This window comes from Labrus mixtus, chromosome 5, assembly GCF_963584025.1.
Source record: "Labrus mixtus chromosome 5, fLabMix1.1, whole genome shotgun sequence".
In the NCBI taxonomy this organism is placed as follows: domain Eukaryota; kingdom Metazoa; phylum Chordata; class Actinopteri; order Labriformes; family Labridae; genus Labrus; species Labrus mixtus.
Window position 1 is genome coordinate 26,902,260 of NC_083616.1, and position 18,927 is coordinate 26,921,186.

An 18,927-nucleotide genomic window follows, 5' to 3' on the forward strand; every position below is an offset into this window, starting at 1 on the left:
GTTTAGGAGACAGTCAGTAAACAGAACAGAATGATTAAATCTGCATGTGTTAATACTTTGATGAAGGAGGGGGGGGAAGTGGAAAATAAAAATGTAGAGACATAAAAACATGACTTGCTTGTTTTCTCATCGTTCAAAAATGGCCGACCAGTTTTTTGTTTCACTTGTTTCTTCTTTGAGACTTTTTAGTGATGCTAAATACAACATGTGTTCCCTACTGTTTTATTGAAAGTAATTAGAGACCGCTCCAAATGTCCTTAAAATCCAAAAAACTTCAAAATGCTTCAAACTTTTGCACCCTCTTTTAAACGTCTGCACCAGTGACTCAGATCGTGGTTATTACATCCATGATCGGATGGTCATGACAGGTGCACATGACCTGTCTGTTCAGCTGGGACCACATGATGGACTCATAACACCTACACTACTTTTCCTTTGCTGTTGCCGATCACTGTAGCTGCACCCCCTTTAATCTCACGTACACTGTAAGTCATTTTGTTCTAAGCGGGAATGGAAATGAGGCCTGAGATATCTATAATAATAATACTTTAATTGTAGGGCACTTTTCAAGACAGATGCAGATGCATTGAATATGACAATACAGCAATCTTAATAAGATTTGTCCTCAAACAGATTACATCAAATCTAAAAGTCAGCTAGATGAGTAAAAGTGTTTCTCAGTCGGCGACGGATACAAAGATAACCCTCCTACAGCTCAAAATCAGTGTGGTGCAGTGTATCAACTGGAGCTCTACTGAATATAAGCACAACAACAAAACAATAAATCAAAGTAAGAGGTAGGCATCAAAGGTTTATTGGAAGATCAGAGTTTATGTGCATGTGTGGCTTTGAGATAAACATTCAACCTTTTTATTCAGGCACAACGTCAGCCTCTCTCTTTTAAATGCATCGTTAGGAGCCAAGACTACTTTTGGAGACAAACTTTTTATTTATCTTTTTTATCTTTACTGCCCGTGATGGCGAAAAACACTCATTCAAGCAGCGAGGGAACAAGCAGAGCAAAAAGATTGTTCTCCAATTTTCAATCTGAGACGAGGAGTTTCAGGCTCTCAGGCTCTCTGAGGAAGCCTGAAATCTATTCCTTGTAGTCCAACTCCCTTTCTCCTCTGTCTGTGCAAAGTCACAACACTTTTTTTTATTTGCACACACCAAGATCAAGATTATACAAATATTAAAGGTGTGTCAGGAGAGTGGACGCCAACAGGCTTATACAAAGGGACCCTTTCTTAATAGATACAATTTTAAAAAATACAATATTAATTTTAGTATGATATCTTCCACTCGTTGAGCGCGAAGTAGTCAGCCTCTCTCTCTCACTGATGCACCTTTAAGAGTGTGGAGTCACCTGGTGCAGGTAAAAAAAAAAAAAAAAAAGGCATCATCTCTACAGGTTATCGTTTTATCATAGAACCAACCAACTTGAGTTCTTTAACCTTTAATAGTAGATCAGATCAAACAGCACATCCAAACATTTACAAATACCGTGCTGGCTTGTTGGTAAAAACATTTCCACCCAAGAATGTGCAAAAACCAGTTGTCTTTCTTTTGCTGCATTTACCATTTATCTCAGCATTTTCAGATGCAATAAACTTAAAATCAAAAACTTAAATCAAATAATTTACACATTTTATGAGGTGCTCTTACTGGTTCTCGGCAGCTTTCAGAAAACTCCCGGCCTCAGTGTAGTGCTTACACATCTTTACAAAGTCTTTTTCTCAGTCCATGGACCCTTGAAGGGGGCTGTTCACATCAAAGTATAAATTAACTTTAAGCAAACACACAATCTTGATTTAGTTCAGTCATTTTTATCTTATCACTACTTACCTCTGTTTCCCATGTGGTCCCATGCTGCTAAAAGAGGCCAGTCCAGCACTTCCTGGGTATTTATCAGATTGATGATGTCATCGCTGACATCACTGGGGCAGACCATCGGAAAGGGTTTTTATTTCTGAGAAATGTTTTCTTTCTAATCATTTCTTTCATGTTTAAGTTCCTGGTAGAATGTAATTTAATTATTTAAAGTTCATTTAGTTGAGTTAATGATCTGAGGTTAGTTTAAGGGTTTATTTAGATTTATTTGCTTTAAGAGAAAAGTGTAAACCCACTGTTTGAGTTGTGCTGCACCCAGCGGCAGCCATTTTGTTAATGGGGCCGTCTATAAAGCCATGAGGCATTTGTTCTTGCATGAGGAGAGGTGAGTACATGCTGCCTTTAACATGTTTCTTAGTCTGATTTAATCATGACTTAAGTTGCCTTATTTACATTGAACTTTTGTTGTTTTGTTAAGTTAACATGTGTTGGTTTAATCACTGTAAATAAATACTCACCTCTTAGAAAAACATCATCTGCTGAGTTGCCTTTCTACCACCTTTCTAGAAACTTGTGCTAACTACTTTACAAACATTGAGATTGACATTTCTTTCCATGTATCCAACTCCGTGAAATGGCGATGTGGAGTGACGTTGCGCTTCTCACGAACCAGGATACTAACACTGTCCGTCTCAAAATCTTAACTGCCACTGAGGTAATGCATGTCAATATTTACATGACTTGTAGTGAGACTTTATGGGGCACATTTCCCCTCTGAGTTTCAAAAAATACTTCTGTAGTACAATACAAATGTTTTATTTACTTCTACATACTCTATTAATCCACCTGTGAAATTGTGAGACATGCTTCTCACACAGATAGGACCGACTTAGGGCTTCAGGTGCAATCTGTTTGTAATTAAGAAGTTTTCCAGGAGAATCCTGGGAGAACAAATTTTGTTGGACATGATATTGTTGTTAGAGAAAGTGCTTCTGTGAGAAGATTAAGTTACAGGATCCCCGTGGGCCTGTCGGCCTCACTGAGGAGGGAGGTTGACCTGATGCTGTCCCTGGGATCATCGAGTGGTGTAACCCAGTGATGCTCGTACCAAAGAAGGATGGAAGCATAAAGTTCTTAATTGATTTCACGTACCTGAATTCAATTTTTCACAGTAATGCCATTTGGGTTGCATGGCTCTGCAGCAACTTTCCAGAGACTCATGGACCAGGTACTTTTGTGAGTTCTCTGGTTTTGCTGCAGAATATCTGGATGACATTGTCATTTACAGTAACACGTGGCAGGAACACCTGCAAGCTGTCTTGGATTGCCTTCATTCTTCCGGGCTGACTGTCAACCAAAAAAAAAAAAAGTCCAATTGAACAATGTGAACACTAGTGTGCCGATTTGTAATTGTGAAAATGTTGTTTTTATTTCAGGTACAGGCAGATCCCAGTCTCTCCTCCTCCAGTGGTTGAAACTGTAGTATTGTTGTTGCTGATAAGATGGTTATCCTGTTTTGATCAGAGTTATCAAACCATTCTGCTTCATTTTGGTCATCTCAGTAAGTTCCTCTCGTCTCTGACTCACTGTTTGCTATCTGTCCGGGGCTCGTAAAAATTCAGTTGATCATCAGACCAGTCTTCTCGCCGACTGTCTACACTACTGGATTACGCTGGATAGGAGTGGAGCTTGACTGTGGAGGACGGAATTGAGGCTCCTCATAACGGCTCTGTCTAGGAGGTAAACCTATCCGAAATGAAGGCTCACAGGGTGAGGCCTCTCACCCCTAACAGCTGCACCAGATGCTGCTTTGAGCCTGATCTCCTGGAGCTCGTACATCACTTTGTCCAAGAGGTTTGTCACATTGCTTCTTCCTCTCCAACTGAGGGCATGGTGTGGGCAGGTGGAGGAATGCAGTATGGCCACTCGCCCAGAAACGACCTTGTAGATGTATGACTTAACGTAGCTGGCTTTGCTTGCTTGAGGCTGCACACAGTCTCCACAAGCATCTTCATGTTATCTTTAAGGGAGTGAAGTTGCTCAAAGTCCCTATGGATGGCTAGTTGAGATTGTTGAATCTGTGAGTTCTCTTCCCTTATCCGCTCCAACTCCTGGTGAATGCTGTAAGAGCTATACTGCTGCTCTCCATTACCTTGACATGAATAAGGGACTGAGGAGGAGTGAGAGGTCATCTTGGCTACTCCCTCCAGTAGCTGATACTCATCCTCTTCACGCTCATGTTCGTATTGTACTGTGCTCGGGCAATGTGTAGCTCGTGGTCTACGGCTTTGATTATCTGATACAAAGTCATCAAACCGACGTGGTAGATGTCTATCCCGTTTTTGGACAAGCTCCGCTGCTATATTGTTGCATCTTCATCCTGAAGTAAAGCTTAGAATCCGGCTCAAAGGACCTCAATGTTACGGCGGTTTAAAGGACTGTATGAATTGGATAACTGGCTGAGTCGTATTTCACACTTTGCTCCAGGTGTGTCTTTCAAAATACGGACGCAGACGACTTCTCTCCTTTTTAAGCTAGCAAGTACCTGAACTAGCTGTTGGGAGTGTTGATGCCTTGCTCAGAGATACCTTGGCAGTACTCAGGAAGTGACATGGCACCTCTCCAAATTCCAAGCTTTGGTTTGCAGGGACTCAGACTTTGTCTGACAATAAAGTCCAATCGATCAATGTGTGCATATTTGAAATTGTGGAAATGCTGGGTTTTTTCTTTTTTTTTCAGGTACAGGCAGATCCCAGTCTCTCCTCCTCCAGTGGTTCAAACTGTAGTATTGTTGTTGCTGATAAGATGGTTATGATCAGAGTTATCAAACCATCCTGCTGCTTCTTCACTTTGGATGTCTCAGTAAGTTCTTCTCATCTCTGACTCACTGTTTGATATCTGTCAGTGGCCAGTATCAGAAAGAATGTTCAACATATTCTCACGCTGTTTTTGAAACATCTACTATACTTAAGTACGTACTAATTTCTCTGGCCAACAATTCAGTAGATCATCAGACCAGTCTTCTCGCTGACTGTTTCCCACAATTCAAAGATTGAAAAGATGGACAGCAACGGCTATCTTCCAGAGAAAATATATAAAGCTGATAATTTCATCAGATATTGCAATCTCTCCTCCTCTGTATACCTACTGAAATTTTTATTTTTTTTGAAAATAATTAATTTAACTGATTCTATAGGTTTCTGTTAATGACGACTCATGAGTCACTTACTTTGCATTTCAGAAACTGATATGGACGCCATTGATGTTTGCCTGGACGGACAGTTTCTGGTGGTCTGAAAAAAATGGAAACCTTCATTTGATCTACTATGTTTCTGTGATGGCAAGAGCCACAAAGGGGTAATATCACTCGCGTCAAATCATAAATGAGTATATCCTGCAAAATGGCATCCTCTATCGTCAGCGTTGCAGCTAGTGGTTCCCCAAGCAACTAGAAAGGCAGGTATGGTGTTTCCACTGGCCTGGCCTGCACAGATGTTGCTCAGTTTTGAGCACTGAGGGCAGAAGTTGCCCTCAGTGCCAAATAACATCTGCTAAAACAACCCCCAGGGTCTACTTCAACCGCTGCCCATTTGAGCACCTTGGGGTGGACATTGTTGGTTCTGTTGAGAGAAGCAAAGCAGGAAACCGTTATATGCTGGTTATAACAGACTATGCTATCAAGTATCCAGAAGTCTACAATTCTTCTTTTGGACATGAAGTTAGGGGCTGTTGGCACTGTTGAGAGAGATCTGGGAGGGTGGGATCTGTTAATGTTGTATCCTATGTCATCCAGATCAGAGGGCAGCTGGAGAAAATGGGTGAGCTGGCCCAATCGCACATGGCGGACACTCTGCAGCAACAGAAGTCCTAGTACGACAAGTCAGCCAGACAGAGAGCCTTCGACCCAGGACAGAAAGTGCTGGTGCTCCTACTTAGTGATGACAACATACCATTGGCTAAATGGCAAGGACCGTTCCACATCCTATAGAAACTTGGGCCAGGTATAAACACCAGGGCACTCATGCTCCAGTAGGGTACTACACATAAATCTCTTAAAAGAGTGGGTGCAGTAACCTGAAAGAAAAACAGATATGATGCTACTAAGAAGTGTGCTGGCTGAAGAAGAGGTGGATGAACAATACTTACCTCTCTAGTGACCCGGTAGACCATGATCTCAGTAACCTCTCAGACGGCCAAAGGTTTCAGGTGAGAGCCATCTGTAATTCAGAAGTTTTCAAGGACAATCCTGGGGCAACAAATAGTGTTAAACATGACATTGTTGTTAGAGAAGGTGCTCTTGTGAGAATATTACGTTACAGGCTCCCCGAGGGCCTGTCGGCCTCACTGAGGAGGGAGGTTGACCTGATGCTGTCCCTGGGGATCATCGAGTGGTGTAACCTAATGATGCTCCTACCAAAGAAGGATGGAAGCATAAGGATCTGCATTGCTTTCAGGTACCTGAAATACATTTCTTCATTTGATTCCTATCCAACACCAAGAATTGATGAACTGCTTGAAAGGCTAGGAAAGCCTTCAGGACACCATGGGGCCCTTTCCAGTTCATAGTAATGCCATTTGGGTTGCACGGCGCTCCAGCAACTTTCCGGAGACTCATGGACCAGGTACTTTGTGATTTCTCTGGTTTTGCTGGAGCATATATGAATGACATTATCATTTACAGTAACGTGTGACAGGAACACCTGTAAGCTGTCTTTGATCACTTTCATTCTGCCTGGCTGACTGTCAACCCGTCGAAGTGCGTGTTTGCTGCTGCAGAGACGGAGTACCTGGGCCACGTCATCGGCAATGGGGTTGTACGCCCTCAGGTCAACAAAACCCAGGCCATGGAGTCCTGTCCCCTGCCACAAACAACGCAGCACCGATCCTTTTTGGACTATCCGGCTTCTATCACCGCTTCATACCCTATTTCTCCAACCAGGGCAGCTCTACTCACAGACTTGACTAGATCCCGGAGGCCCAATCAGATCCAGTGGACAGAGGAGGCAGTGGCAGCTTTCAGTGATATCCAGCAATCACAAAGTAAGCAACCTGTTCTTCTGCAAACTGATGCTTCTGACAGCGGTTTGGGAGCTGTGTTACTCCAGGGACCTCTGAATGATCGGCATCCAGTCGCCTACATCAGCTGGAAACTGTTCCCCAGAGAGGTTCGGTATTCGGCGGTGGAGAAGGAGGCACTGGCTATTAAGTGGGCCCTTGATTCCTTCCGATACTAACATCTTGGTTGAGAGTTCACCTTGGAGACAGATCACAAGGCCTGTTTGGTTTTCTATTTTTTTGGGTAAAATAAAAACCCACCTTTTCTTTAAATTTGTCTTTTGCCTCACTGCTCGGTCCCTAACAGTCCCCCACAAGAGAATCCTTCTCACCAGGGTAAGAGAAGGATTGACAAGTGTAGCCTGTCCGGCCATGAAATGTTTGTCTGATTTGATGATTTCACCAGTTGTAATCATTCCATGACTTTCATTACCTACATTAAGATGTGGGTTCTTCTTTTTTAGGCTTTGGTAGAGAAACCATCCAGTGGTGACGAGCAAACGTACCACTAGCTCCTCACACCGAAATACGAGGGTTCTGAAGGTAAACTTTCTATGATTCTGAGAAAACTCTGCACGGCTTTTTTTTATTGGTACAATGTAACACGGGGGAATTAAGAATCATATCTGTCTGTGTTGAGGATTATTCTCTGAATCGCTGCTCTGCATGGTTTTGTCGGTGTGATGTAACGGTATTATGTTTTTATCAACAGGGATATACAATGCGTTTCTACTCATAAAGGACGGGTTTTTCCACATTTCAATCCTTGCAAAGGTCGAGACAGGTATCAAAGAGATTTTTTTATTTTATTTTACTTCTGGCTTTTAAATCATTAAATGGCTCAACAGCTCACTACCTAAGTGAACTACTACATGTTCATGCTCCATCCAGAGCACTAAGGTCCTCCAACCAGCTGCTCCTGGACGTGCCCAAAACAAGGCTCAAAACTAGGGGGCGATCGAGCCTTTTCTGTTGCAGCTCCGACACTTTGGAACAGATTACCATTTAAAATAAGATCTGCTGCCACAACTAAGCAGTTTAAGTCACTTTTAAAAACCCATTTCTTTTCCTTGGCTTTTACCTCTAGTTGAGTGTTTTATCCCAGCAGCAGTGTCTATTAGAACTTTTATTGTTGTGTTTTAAATTTTTGCTTTTACATGTTTTTATGATGTTTTGGATGCAATGTATTTTGCCTGATTTACTGTACAGCGCTTTGGTCTTCCTCGGCTGTTATAAATGTGCTATATAAATAAACTTGACTGACTCACTGGATGATGGACCCTCATCAGGCCAAGACCTGCTTTTACTCTCTATAGCCGTTTGCACACATGCACCTCTGAAAATATCTAGTTAATTTCAGGAGGACTGCTCCAGAGATTCTCCTGACCTGGCTGTTAACACATGCTCCTCACAGGGGGAGACTATCCCTGTCAGAAGGGAGGGCGGGCTGGGGTCTCCTGAGGTAAGATAAGACAGGAAAAAAACAACGCTGGAGTAGCTGATGGCGCGACAGAGTCCGCTGTACTATGCTATAATAAGAATCCTTGTTATCCTGAGTTTTCTGCAAGTGTGAAAGCCTTATGTCTTGTTTATTGCGTCATTTTTGTTTTGGGGTTTAATTGAGACCTTATTTTTGTGTATTGTTGGGATTTGTACATTATGTAAAGCACTTTGCATTGGTGTTTGTGCTTTGTATACAAACTTTTTGATTAACTAATAGAACCAGTTGGACTAAGTTAAAAGGCCTGTTGGAAAAGATTGTGACAATTGTTTAATATTTTCTCTATGTTTGCTTTAAAGGAGTGAGCATGGTGGTGGAAAATCTCCTGTATGTTGACAGTGAGGTAAGTTCTGTGCTCTTAATTGAAGCTGTGATAAGTATTTGAGCCTCTTTGTTGTTTTCTTTTCGTCTGGGTAAGGACACTCTGAGGCTTTGGGACCTTCACTTCCTGGTCATGATTCACTGCTGGCCCGATCTGGTTGTTCATGACTTTGAACTCACCACAGAGTGCGACTCTGCCTCCATGGTGGCGTATGTATCAGTGATGTAAAACATACTACAGCTGTGATTTATACAGAGGAACGGGACTTAAATAATGATGAAATATCTGTTTCACAGCCAAGACAAAAGCAGCATGAGGATGATTACACTGACTACACAAGACGACTGTCAGGTATTTGTACAAACGCTTTTGAAGAACTGTGATATGTGATTTTCACGAGGCTGTCCTGAACTCAACATAAAGCTTTATGATTTTTCAGATCAACTCACTGCAAATACGATTTCTGCCCACGATGACTGTTTGTTACTCTGTGGATGTGTCTCCTGTCTCGTCCAGACAAAAATAAACAGGTAAGCAATCAACATTTATTACAGTGGTAAATGGATCTTGCATGCATTAAATGTAAAGATTTCTTCACATTTAAGTAACATATTTTACTCCTGATTTTGACACCATAGTGCCAACATGCTCGTCCTCAGTTGGCTCAAAACATCACTTAATAAATCCTTCAAATGGGAGCTTCTTGTTGTGCAGATCTTGTTTTTACTTTCCTTGCCTGCTCAATACTCAAGAATGTGATAAAACTTTTAACATACTAAGCGTTTTTTTTGTTTGTTTGTTTCTCAACAATAGTCGAAGAGAGCCTCTTCTGTTAACGTCAGATGCTTCAGAGGGTTTGCCCGAGAACAGGTACTTAACTTTATTTGGATGCATTTTTATGTTTCTTCCATTTTGTAAACTATTTTTTATTAATATTTTGTGTTCACACTATATTATAAAATGCCCATTGTTTCACAAATGCTCAACTTCTCTCTCCAAATGCAATCATAAAACATTTAAAAGCCATCCCCGGGCCGTCTGTGACCACTTCTGCTCCCTGCCCTGTTTGATATTGTTAGTTCTGTTACACTAGTTATTTTTATTTATAAGAAATATTAGAGTTATTACCATTTTATTCATGTTTGTTTAGAAGTATTTTTTTATTTTTTAAATAAAGGAATTCTGTTAAATATAAAGATGTATGCCAGTTTTCTTTAAGTCTATGAATATTGTATTTGGTGGTCAAACTGTCTGCAATATGAGGGTCAACCAAAATTGTTATGGCCAGCTCTGTGTCTACAACTTAAAGGTCACATATTATGCAAAATACACTTTATCATGATTTTCTTACTCTAATATGGGTCCCTAGTCTGTCTACAAACCCCCCAGTTATTAGAAAAGTAAATCCTCTTCTCTTGCCTGCTCCACAGGGGTTACTGCAGCTAGGTGTTTGTTCTGTCCTCCGAGTCTCACAGTAAAACATTGGGCATGGAGCGAGAAAGTCCACACAAAGTCACATCCTCTTCCAGAGTCCGGGTCAGCTACAGACACAGAAACAGACTGTTCTGAGCAGATATTGTCGGCTGGCTGATTTATCGGTCGAGCTCTGGATGATAGTGTAGCCTTTGCATGCAACTGACATATAACCACATAGTCTAGTCCAAACTAATCACAGTTAAATGTCTACATGCTGAATTAAAGCATTGCTTGTCTGCATAAATACAATGTTATTCTGACTATAGCGATGTGATTGTTGCAAATCCTTTCATTCGGATAACGATGTAACTGCACTTACTTGCACAGCCCTATAGCCTGCCCTGACCTTTGCTTTAATTTTGTTCTTTTTAAGGAGGATAATTATGATTCCAAAGAGGTGGAGAATCTTAAGTCCCTGGTGTCTCACCTCCGTCAGCTCCTGGACCTGCACAAGAAATACGACTGCAGACTTTCCCTTTCAGTCTATGAGAAGGTGTGTCTTTCATGAAAAACCCATTTTATGATGTGCAAGTGTACGACGGAGGATTAAGGCCTCGCAAAAAAAGAAAAATCTAAAATGAGATTGAACTTGTAAATTTACAGTGTATAAGATTCAAACAAATCAGAAAATTCACAGCAAGAAAACAAGGGCTGAAATATTGATACAATAAACATGTAAACAATGATACATGTTTAGTTTTATTTTAAGACAGAGATAATGCTTTGTGTTGGTGTATCATGAATTAAACTGTATTGGCATATATCTTTGCTGCCTCGTACAACCACACGTTAACCACTGATGTTTTTCCGACGGCATTTTAAGCTGGTTTTGGCTATAATCATTCTAATTGACTTTCACAGGAAAGTGTTTGGAGTTCTTCATGATTCTTGCCGCCACAGTGGAAAGCAGTATCCTGTGACGAGCTTCTTCTACAGTATATCAAGGTAAGACAACACCACTGCTGGAACATTAACCCTTGTGCCCTCCGCAAAGTTATTCATATTTTTCTGCTGTGAAGTTAAACAACTTTGAACTTGCTCAAAACTACCAAACATCCAATTGTTTTCAGGATTTGTATAATTTGCTATTTTTCTGCTTTCTTTTCTGGCTTTTGACAGAGGGAAAGACTCGCCCCCGGTCTCAGGGGTGCGTGAGAGACAGGGCGGCTTCGGGAGAAATCTCGCGCGAGAGTTCTCCCAGGGTACATATTGCTTGGTTATGGACCAACGGCTAACATATTTGGTGTAAGGGTTTACATGGTTTAGTCTATCTGAATGAGCAACAACGTCGTACCAGGAGTAGCATGGTTGAGGACAGACCTATTTACAATTTGTAATTACTGCTCTGCTCTCCGATGTGGCCATTCTGTTAATTGTATCCAGCCATAGCCGGAAAGTAGGTGTTGTGCCTTAGGTCACTATGACCTGTTTGGGGTGAGGAGTGACGCTGCACTTTTAACGTCTGTTCTGAGTAAAATTATGTATGTGGACCTGGAGGGGTCCGCGAGATGTAGGTGTAAACTTACATCAAGGGTCCATCAACAATCCGGTGGGGGGGGTTGTTCTGCCAGGCCGTCAACCAACGATCTCGCGAGCTCCCAGGAAAGTAGGTGGTTATTGACTGAGATTTATAGACACACACATGCAGTAATATGATGTACTGTATATGCACAGAGAGAGAGAGAGAGCTCAAGGTGCCAGTTCCAGCCCTAACTACAAGATTTATTAAAAAGGAAAGTTTTAAGTCTATTCTTAAAAATGCAGACTGTGTCTGCCTCCCGGACCCCGGCTGGAAAAATGATTCCAGAGGAGAGGAGCCCGATAACTGAAGGTTTTACCCCCCATAGTACACTTAGAGACTGTAGGTACCACTAGTAGGCCTGCACTCTGAGACCGTGATGTTCTCGAAGGGAGTACGGCACTAGTAGCTCCTTAAGATAAGATGGTGCCTGGCCATTTAGAGCTTTGTAGGTGAGAAGAAGGATCTTGAATTCTATTCTAGACTGTATAGGGAGCCAGTGCAGAGAAGCCAGGACAGGAGTAATGTGGTCCCTTTTCCTGGTTCTAGTCAGTACACGAGCTGCAGCGTTCTGGACCAGTTGAAGAGTCTTTAGAGACTTACCAGAGCACCCTGACAAAAGAGAATTACAATAATCCAACCTGGACGTAACAAATGCATGAACTAGTTTTTTTGCATCATTTTGCAACAGGATATTCCTAGCACACTTTGGTTAGCTCGTAGCTTCATATTGCACATAAATTGACACAGAATGACCGAGATCTAAACACACTTATGTGACATCTAAATAATCAGTGAGTATGTTCTTTTTCTTTTCTCTAGTCCTGGACTAAAACAGCTTTATACACAAGGCCGTCTCGATCATGTAAACATGACTCAGACAACAATACAGCAGGCGGGACTCATGCTTCTCACTCATTGTAGACAGTCATGACTCAGAGACACATTTATAGAGGATATGCTTTCTGCTACTTGCAAGTAAACTATCTATAGATTTTCCAATTTTTTTCAACGTCTTTCGATTTCATGATGTCGTAGGTTTTTCCCAGAATTCCACTTTCTAACAATTTATACAGCCAGAAAGAATATTTAACTGTACTGTGTGTCTCTCCACCCTGCATATCTCTAACTGAGACCTGCCTTCATCTGTCAAAATTTGCAGCAACACAAGGCCTTAAATTGGGATGGGCTTTTATTTGAAGTTTTACGGTTCATCAAATAGGGACGGTGGCCTCGCTTTGTGCACGCTGCGCTCTGCAAAAGTCAAAAGTTGATCTTCAGTTGAAATAATTGCATCAATTTTGAGTGATTTGAATATTGTTCTTTGTTATTACAAATAACGTTTTTATGGCTGAGGCTGTGTTTGGTTTAGAGGACACATTTCACAGCTGGAACTGAAATGTAAGATTGTGAAAACTCTCTTTGTCTCTTTTTCTTAATTTGACACTTTCTTTATGTGAGGCAACTCCAGAGGACCTTTCTGTTTCTTTTTCTCAGCTCTTCAAAACACTTTTTAAAAATCTATGCTTTACATTTCATGACAACTTAGAGCATCAATAACAGATTAGTTTAGTTTCAAGCTGCTTCTAATCATCATCATGTTCTGATCGTATTTAATCTGTCAAACCGCTTTTCATGCGTTGACATCTCTTTCCTTATCCATCATTTAATCTTTGAGTACAATCTTCACAGCGAATACGCACAAAGACAAATGATTAGAGGGATTTAGATTTAACGCCTTAAAGTTACACCACACTGCTGAGAGGCCGGTTGAACTCCTGACCGAAGTTTGTCTCTATGCTAAAGGTGAGATCAGGTCGAGGCTTTATGATGATCGCTGATCATCTGGCGAGTATGGCAGACTGGATAGCCTATGACGGGTAAGATCCCCCCCTGCTGAACCTGGGGACGACCTAAGACAGGCACAGCCACGAGTACTCGACCTGGACGCCGCTGTGAGCAGGCACAGTGAGCAGCAGCATCCGTCCTGTTCTGAAAGAAGAACAGCTGATGTGTCAATCATCATAAAAAATTAAAACAAAAACCTCTGCAAAGACGGAACGATGACGTTAGAGGGGGATGTAGTTTGTGCTTTGACCTCGGGTGGTGCAGGTTTATTGATACCTGGGACTGAGAGAGAAACCCCATCACTGCTCTCTGATACTCTCTCTTCAGGCTCTGCTGCCCCCTGGTGGTGGGATGTTTAAACACACTGATCATGAGACGACCTGAGACTGAACAGCATGACGTTTATATGAGAATTGTAGTTACAGCTCGAACACTTAGAAGATATTTAAAGGATTAAGAGTGTATGTAATGTGAACGTCTGACACACAGATTCAACGTGACGGGGTCGGCCTGCGAGCTCAGTCTGAAACAACTCTGATCACAACTCCAACTTCATTATTATCGTCACTTCTACTACTGCTGGTATACATGCAAATATAAAGAGAGCTCTGGAAAACAGACCAAAGTAAGACTCAGTGCTTCAATAAGAAAAAAAGAGAGAAATGACGCACAAGTTTAAAACTGTGAGGAGTTAAAGAAACACTGATCACCTCTCAGCTGTGATATAAAGACGCTTAAAGCTGATAATCTGTCATGTGTGATGTCTATGAACACACGTCGCCACACTGCAGGTGATGAGCACTGACACGTTTCACCATCTCCCTCTGTAAGGGTGAGGGGTTTGGTTGAGTTTCAGTCTGAGGTAAAGAAGGAATGATTTAAAAAACAAAAACACATCGGCAGGTTTGATAAAGGACACGTTTAGGGTTAAAAACTGTGGACTGGCTCCAGTCACTGACTCTAAAGTCTCCGTACAGTCCTGATCGATGTGACATGAAAGAAGAGAGAAAATAAGATAGAGTAATTTTCTGCTCTGAACTCAAACAGCTGAGTTCCTCTCTGTTCTCCTGATCGAGGTTTAGTTCAGTTTAAGAGACAGGTCTGATAAAGATCCTAAAACAACACCTGGTGACGGTTAAATGAAGGTCATGGTGAGGGTCAAAAGAAGTCCGAGCTGACCGGCGATGAAATGTAACTTCATTCACTCCGTCCCCCCCCCCCCCCCCGACTCGCCCCTCAGAGGGCGTGAAGCCGCTTTAACGTGGTCACACTGCAGGTCAGCTGTGAGTGAACGAGTGTGACTCAGGTGAGGACGGCCCTCTGCTCACCACACTGTGCCTCCTCGCAGACAGGACACCTTTTAATATCTGCAGAGAGAAAACAAAGAGCTGCACAGTGAAAGCATCAGACATGACAGCAGAAGAAAGATGCTGCTTGTTAAAAACAAACGTTAGGTGGTTGCTGCTCCTCTTTCTCTCTCTCTCGCTCTCTCAAAAACAAACTCTGGTAAAGTTCAGACGACTCTCTGCTCTCAGAAACGATGACACTGAAGATAAAGCAACTGTTTCCTGTGAGTTGCCTGAGTTTGTTGCTTCCTCTGGTAGCTGGTTGTCACTCATGACGCCTCACCTCTGCTCATGACCTCCAAATGTCTCCTGAGTCCTCCTGCTCCTCCTCCTCCTGTCCACCATTCAAAGATCTCCTCCACCGCCCTCCTGGTGTCTGTCAGTCTGTTACAAACCTGGACAGAAACCTGCTTCACTCCTCAGACCTCCTCAGTGAAGCCCCGCCTCTTCCTCCTCAGTCACCTGACAGGTCATGACGACACGTGTTCGTCCTCCTCAGACTCCTCCTGCATCATAAGTTCCACCTCCTCCTTTTACTTCATGTCTCCTCTGCACCTGAAAAACCTCCAATCAAACCCACCTTATCTCTCCACCCCTCACCTCCTGTTTGAACACTAAACCCTCTTATTAAGTCAAGTCTGACTCTGGAACAACAGAAGTTGCAGTCGTCTTTGTCTGCTCCTTCACGTGTCGGTATTTCTCCTCTTCTGTTAAAAATCCTGCACAAAGTCCGGCCACCTCTTCCTCAACATGTGACCGTTTCAAGTAGCTGATCACGGTCTCCTCAAACTCCTCCTGCACCAAACCTTCCACCTCTGCAGACACAGCCGTTCTCTCAGTCTGCTGAAACCTGCAACAACACTCCTCCTCAGCTAGCCTAGCTGGCTTTGGTTTAAAGTCCTCAGCCTCCTCGTGAGATTTGTTTAAGAAGCTCAAACTGTGGCTCCCTCCTGCTCAAAGAACTCCTCAGTGCTCCTCAGTCCATCACCATGCTGTCAACTCACTCCTGATGGTTTCCTATTCAGCACAACATCAGTGAGCTCTGACACAAAGGTGGACAAGTCCTCCAGCTTCAGTTTGTCCTTCTAATGTTCCTCATCAGTCAGTAGTTCTCCTTTAAGGCTGCACAGAGAAAAACTCGTCCTCCTCTGACTACAACCTCTCTGAGATGACGTTAGCTCCTCCTGAAATCTTCTTCTTACATCCAACCTGCAGTCCGTCTGCTCTGCTGAAACATGTCTGCTGACCGTCCTCCTCCTCTGCTGAGAGCTGCTTTTTAAAAGTCTGCCGGCCTCCTGCTGCTCAGTCGTCTAAATGTCTGTCGCCTCCTAACATCTGTTTCGACCACAGAACAGCTGAGCTCTTTCTCATCTGCTGACAGAAATCCTCTCAGCTTTGGTTTCAAGCAAGAAACAAAGTTTGAACAAGCAAACGCGCCAAATCAAAGCTGCATGTCTCTGCTTCACCTGCGCCTCGTCTGCTCCAAAATGAGAGTCCGTTAAAAAAAACGGGCCATGGCGTGATGTGACAGTTTGACGCTGATCTTCTGCTGAGAACATCGTAGGAAAAGTCCTGCCTCCTGCTCCTCAGATCCCTGAAAGCTTCCTGATCCCAGCACTGCCTGAAGAGTTTCATCTCCTCCACCTGTAAGTTGATTTAGACCTAAAATGATCTCACAAAACTTAAACTAGTTGTTGAAGCTGCTTTCCTGTTGTTGTCTCCCTCTTCACTGTCTGAATGTTGAAATCTTCCCTGAGAAAAAGTAACAAGTTGCTCTCACGGCCTCAGAGATCACATCCAAAGCTAAAAAAAATAAAAATCAATCTGCTGTGTTTAAAGCCAGCTGATAATTCCTGTAAGTGTGTGAAGCTGCAGTCCTTTCTGATGCACACACTAAGAACTCTGCTGGAGTTGAAAAGTCCTGAAAACTCTAAAAGTCTTTATCAAATTGCAGGTGTTACCATGGTGATGATCAAGGTCATCGTCAGAGACAAGCAGACGTCCTGCAGGAGGAGAAGAGAGAGCTGAAGCTGCAGTCACCTCTTCTAACACTTCCTCCTGCAGCTGAGAGAGAATCCGTCCTCAGGGAGAAAGCTCTTATTTCAACAATGCAACAACAAAGAAAATCAATAAATAAAAAACAACAGTTTGATTGCACAGTTGAGTATTTTTGTTCTTATTGTTGCTCCTCATGTTGAACTGTCAGAGTGAAGCTTCTCTGGACGCTGTCAGTGACCAAACACCAAACTTCACTGAGTATTTCTACATCTTTATTTCTAACATGTGAAACCAGAAACAGGTTCTCTTATTCTGCTCGGGGGGGGAAAAGAAAGAAGAGTAACAGGGGAGGAGCTCACTGACATTATCACCAGTTACACACTGGAAGGTCAAAGGTCAAAAACAAACAGGCTTTGTACCAAAGTGTTTCACAGCGAGCATGAACAGAAAAGAAGAAGATCTGAAGAGAGCGATTCAAAGATGATCAGTCATCAAAGCTGGAAGAGTTTTTAGAGATTTCATGGAAGTGAAAGAGTCCACACATGTAACGTTCTGACATCCAACGTTTCACACACAGAAAAGTAAAGACGTTTATTCAGAAGTTAATACATCTTTCATGCAAGATAAAAACATTTTAAAGAGTTTATTTTTTTTAATCTTATTGAACATTTAAAGGATTGAAAACATAGCGATGACCCTTGGCGCTGACGTCAGTGTGTGAGAAGTCCAGGAGGCGAGTTGATCGGACTCTTCTACCACCCGACGAACCTGACGCCCAGGTGTGGACAACAGGAAGATGACGACAAAGAATCAAAGAAGAAGAGAGCAGACACAAGAGAAGAAGAAAGTAGTTTGGTTCGTTGAAGCGACAGAGATTTAAAGAAACAGTTTTCTCCTCTAAAAGGTGAAGAGGTCAAACTAACCTCTGTCTTTATCATCAACTAAACAAAGATGAACTTTTAATTTGGGGTTAAAACTCATTTAAAATCAGACAAAGACAAAAAAGGCCACTCATTGAACCAGGAAGATTAGACATGTGGTGCACTCTGCAGCCTCTAGGGGGCGACATTACACTGTAACTGGTAACAACAGAGTCTTTCTTTTAAAATGTTCATCCCTCCATTAGCAGGGTGACTCCTGTATCATGAATAAAGGTTCAGACTTCAGGTGTTTTGGTGTTTTTTAAGCCTTTATTTAGAGATAGGACAGAAATCGAGGAGAGAGGGAACTGGGTACATCGTGCAGGAAAGGAGCCACAGGTCAGAATCCAACCTGGGCCGTCCGCTTTCGGGGACTTCAGCCTCTGTACATGGGCATCAAGCACTAAAGACTACCCGCACTCCGATCAGTTTCAGGTTTGGTAGAGCTGCCTGGTCGTCACCACAGAGCTGTTGTACCTGCAGTAAAACAGAGATAAAAAAGATGTGATGAATTATTTTCATTTCATTCACGACTTCATCGGCTTCCCTCAAAAGTTCCTGGCTTCATAGCTTGTCTAAGGGCGCATCAAACTGTGAGGGCGCTCACACTACTCACTGAGGTTGGGGAGGGAATCATCTCAGTGCAGAGTCAGGTGTGTGTGGCTTGACCAGGTGTGGGGAGCTTATATAGACACGCTTGACCTCCAGCGCTCTGTGCTGACTCGTTATCTCACCTTCAGAGGTAGTGAGAGCGTCTTCCAGTTTCAGTCTGTATGAGCACAACCAAAACCTTTCAGTGTAATATGCTCACCATCGTCGGTCTCTCTGAGTGTTACTTTGTTCTGTGGTTTGTTTCTGCTCCAGCCTTTTGTGCAGTGTAGTGGCTGGTCAATAGAGGGCGCTATAGGTCACCGCCCAACCACTCCCCAAAAAGAGAATCGATAAATACGATTTTTAAAAATTGGCTAAACATTCATGTACAGTTATAAAAGGGTCAAGTAAATATAATGAAGTTATCAAGTAAATTGTTTAACCTGCAATAAAAAAAAAAACAGGTTTAAAATGTTTGACGTGTTTACAGTCTTGGGGGCTATAATTCAAAACGCCGGGTC

The 18,927-nt window shown here is 42.5% G+C and overlaps 1 long non-coding RNA gene across 1 annotated transcript; it reads left to right on the plus strand.

Annotated features, from left to right (window-relative positions):
* Window positions 1-6,012: 6,012 nt before the first annotated feature.
* On the plus strand, window positions 6,013-8,759 carry LOC132974999 (uncharacterized). Its single transcript, XR_009673183.1, has 5 exons — window positions 6,013-6,452; window positions 6,770-6,870; window positions 6,911-7,112; window positions 7,350-7,428; window positions 8,686-8,759. It is a non-coding gene; the product is annotated as an uncharacterized LOC132974999 (long non-coding RNA).
* Window positions 8,760-18,927: the final 10,168 nt, after the last annotated feature.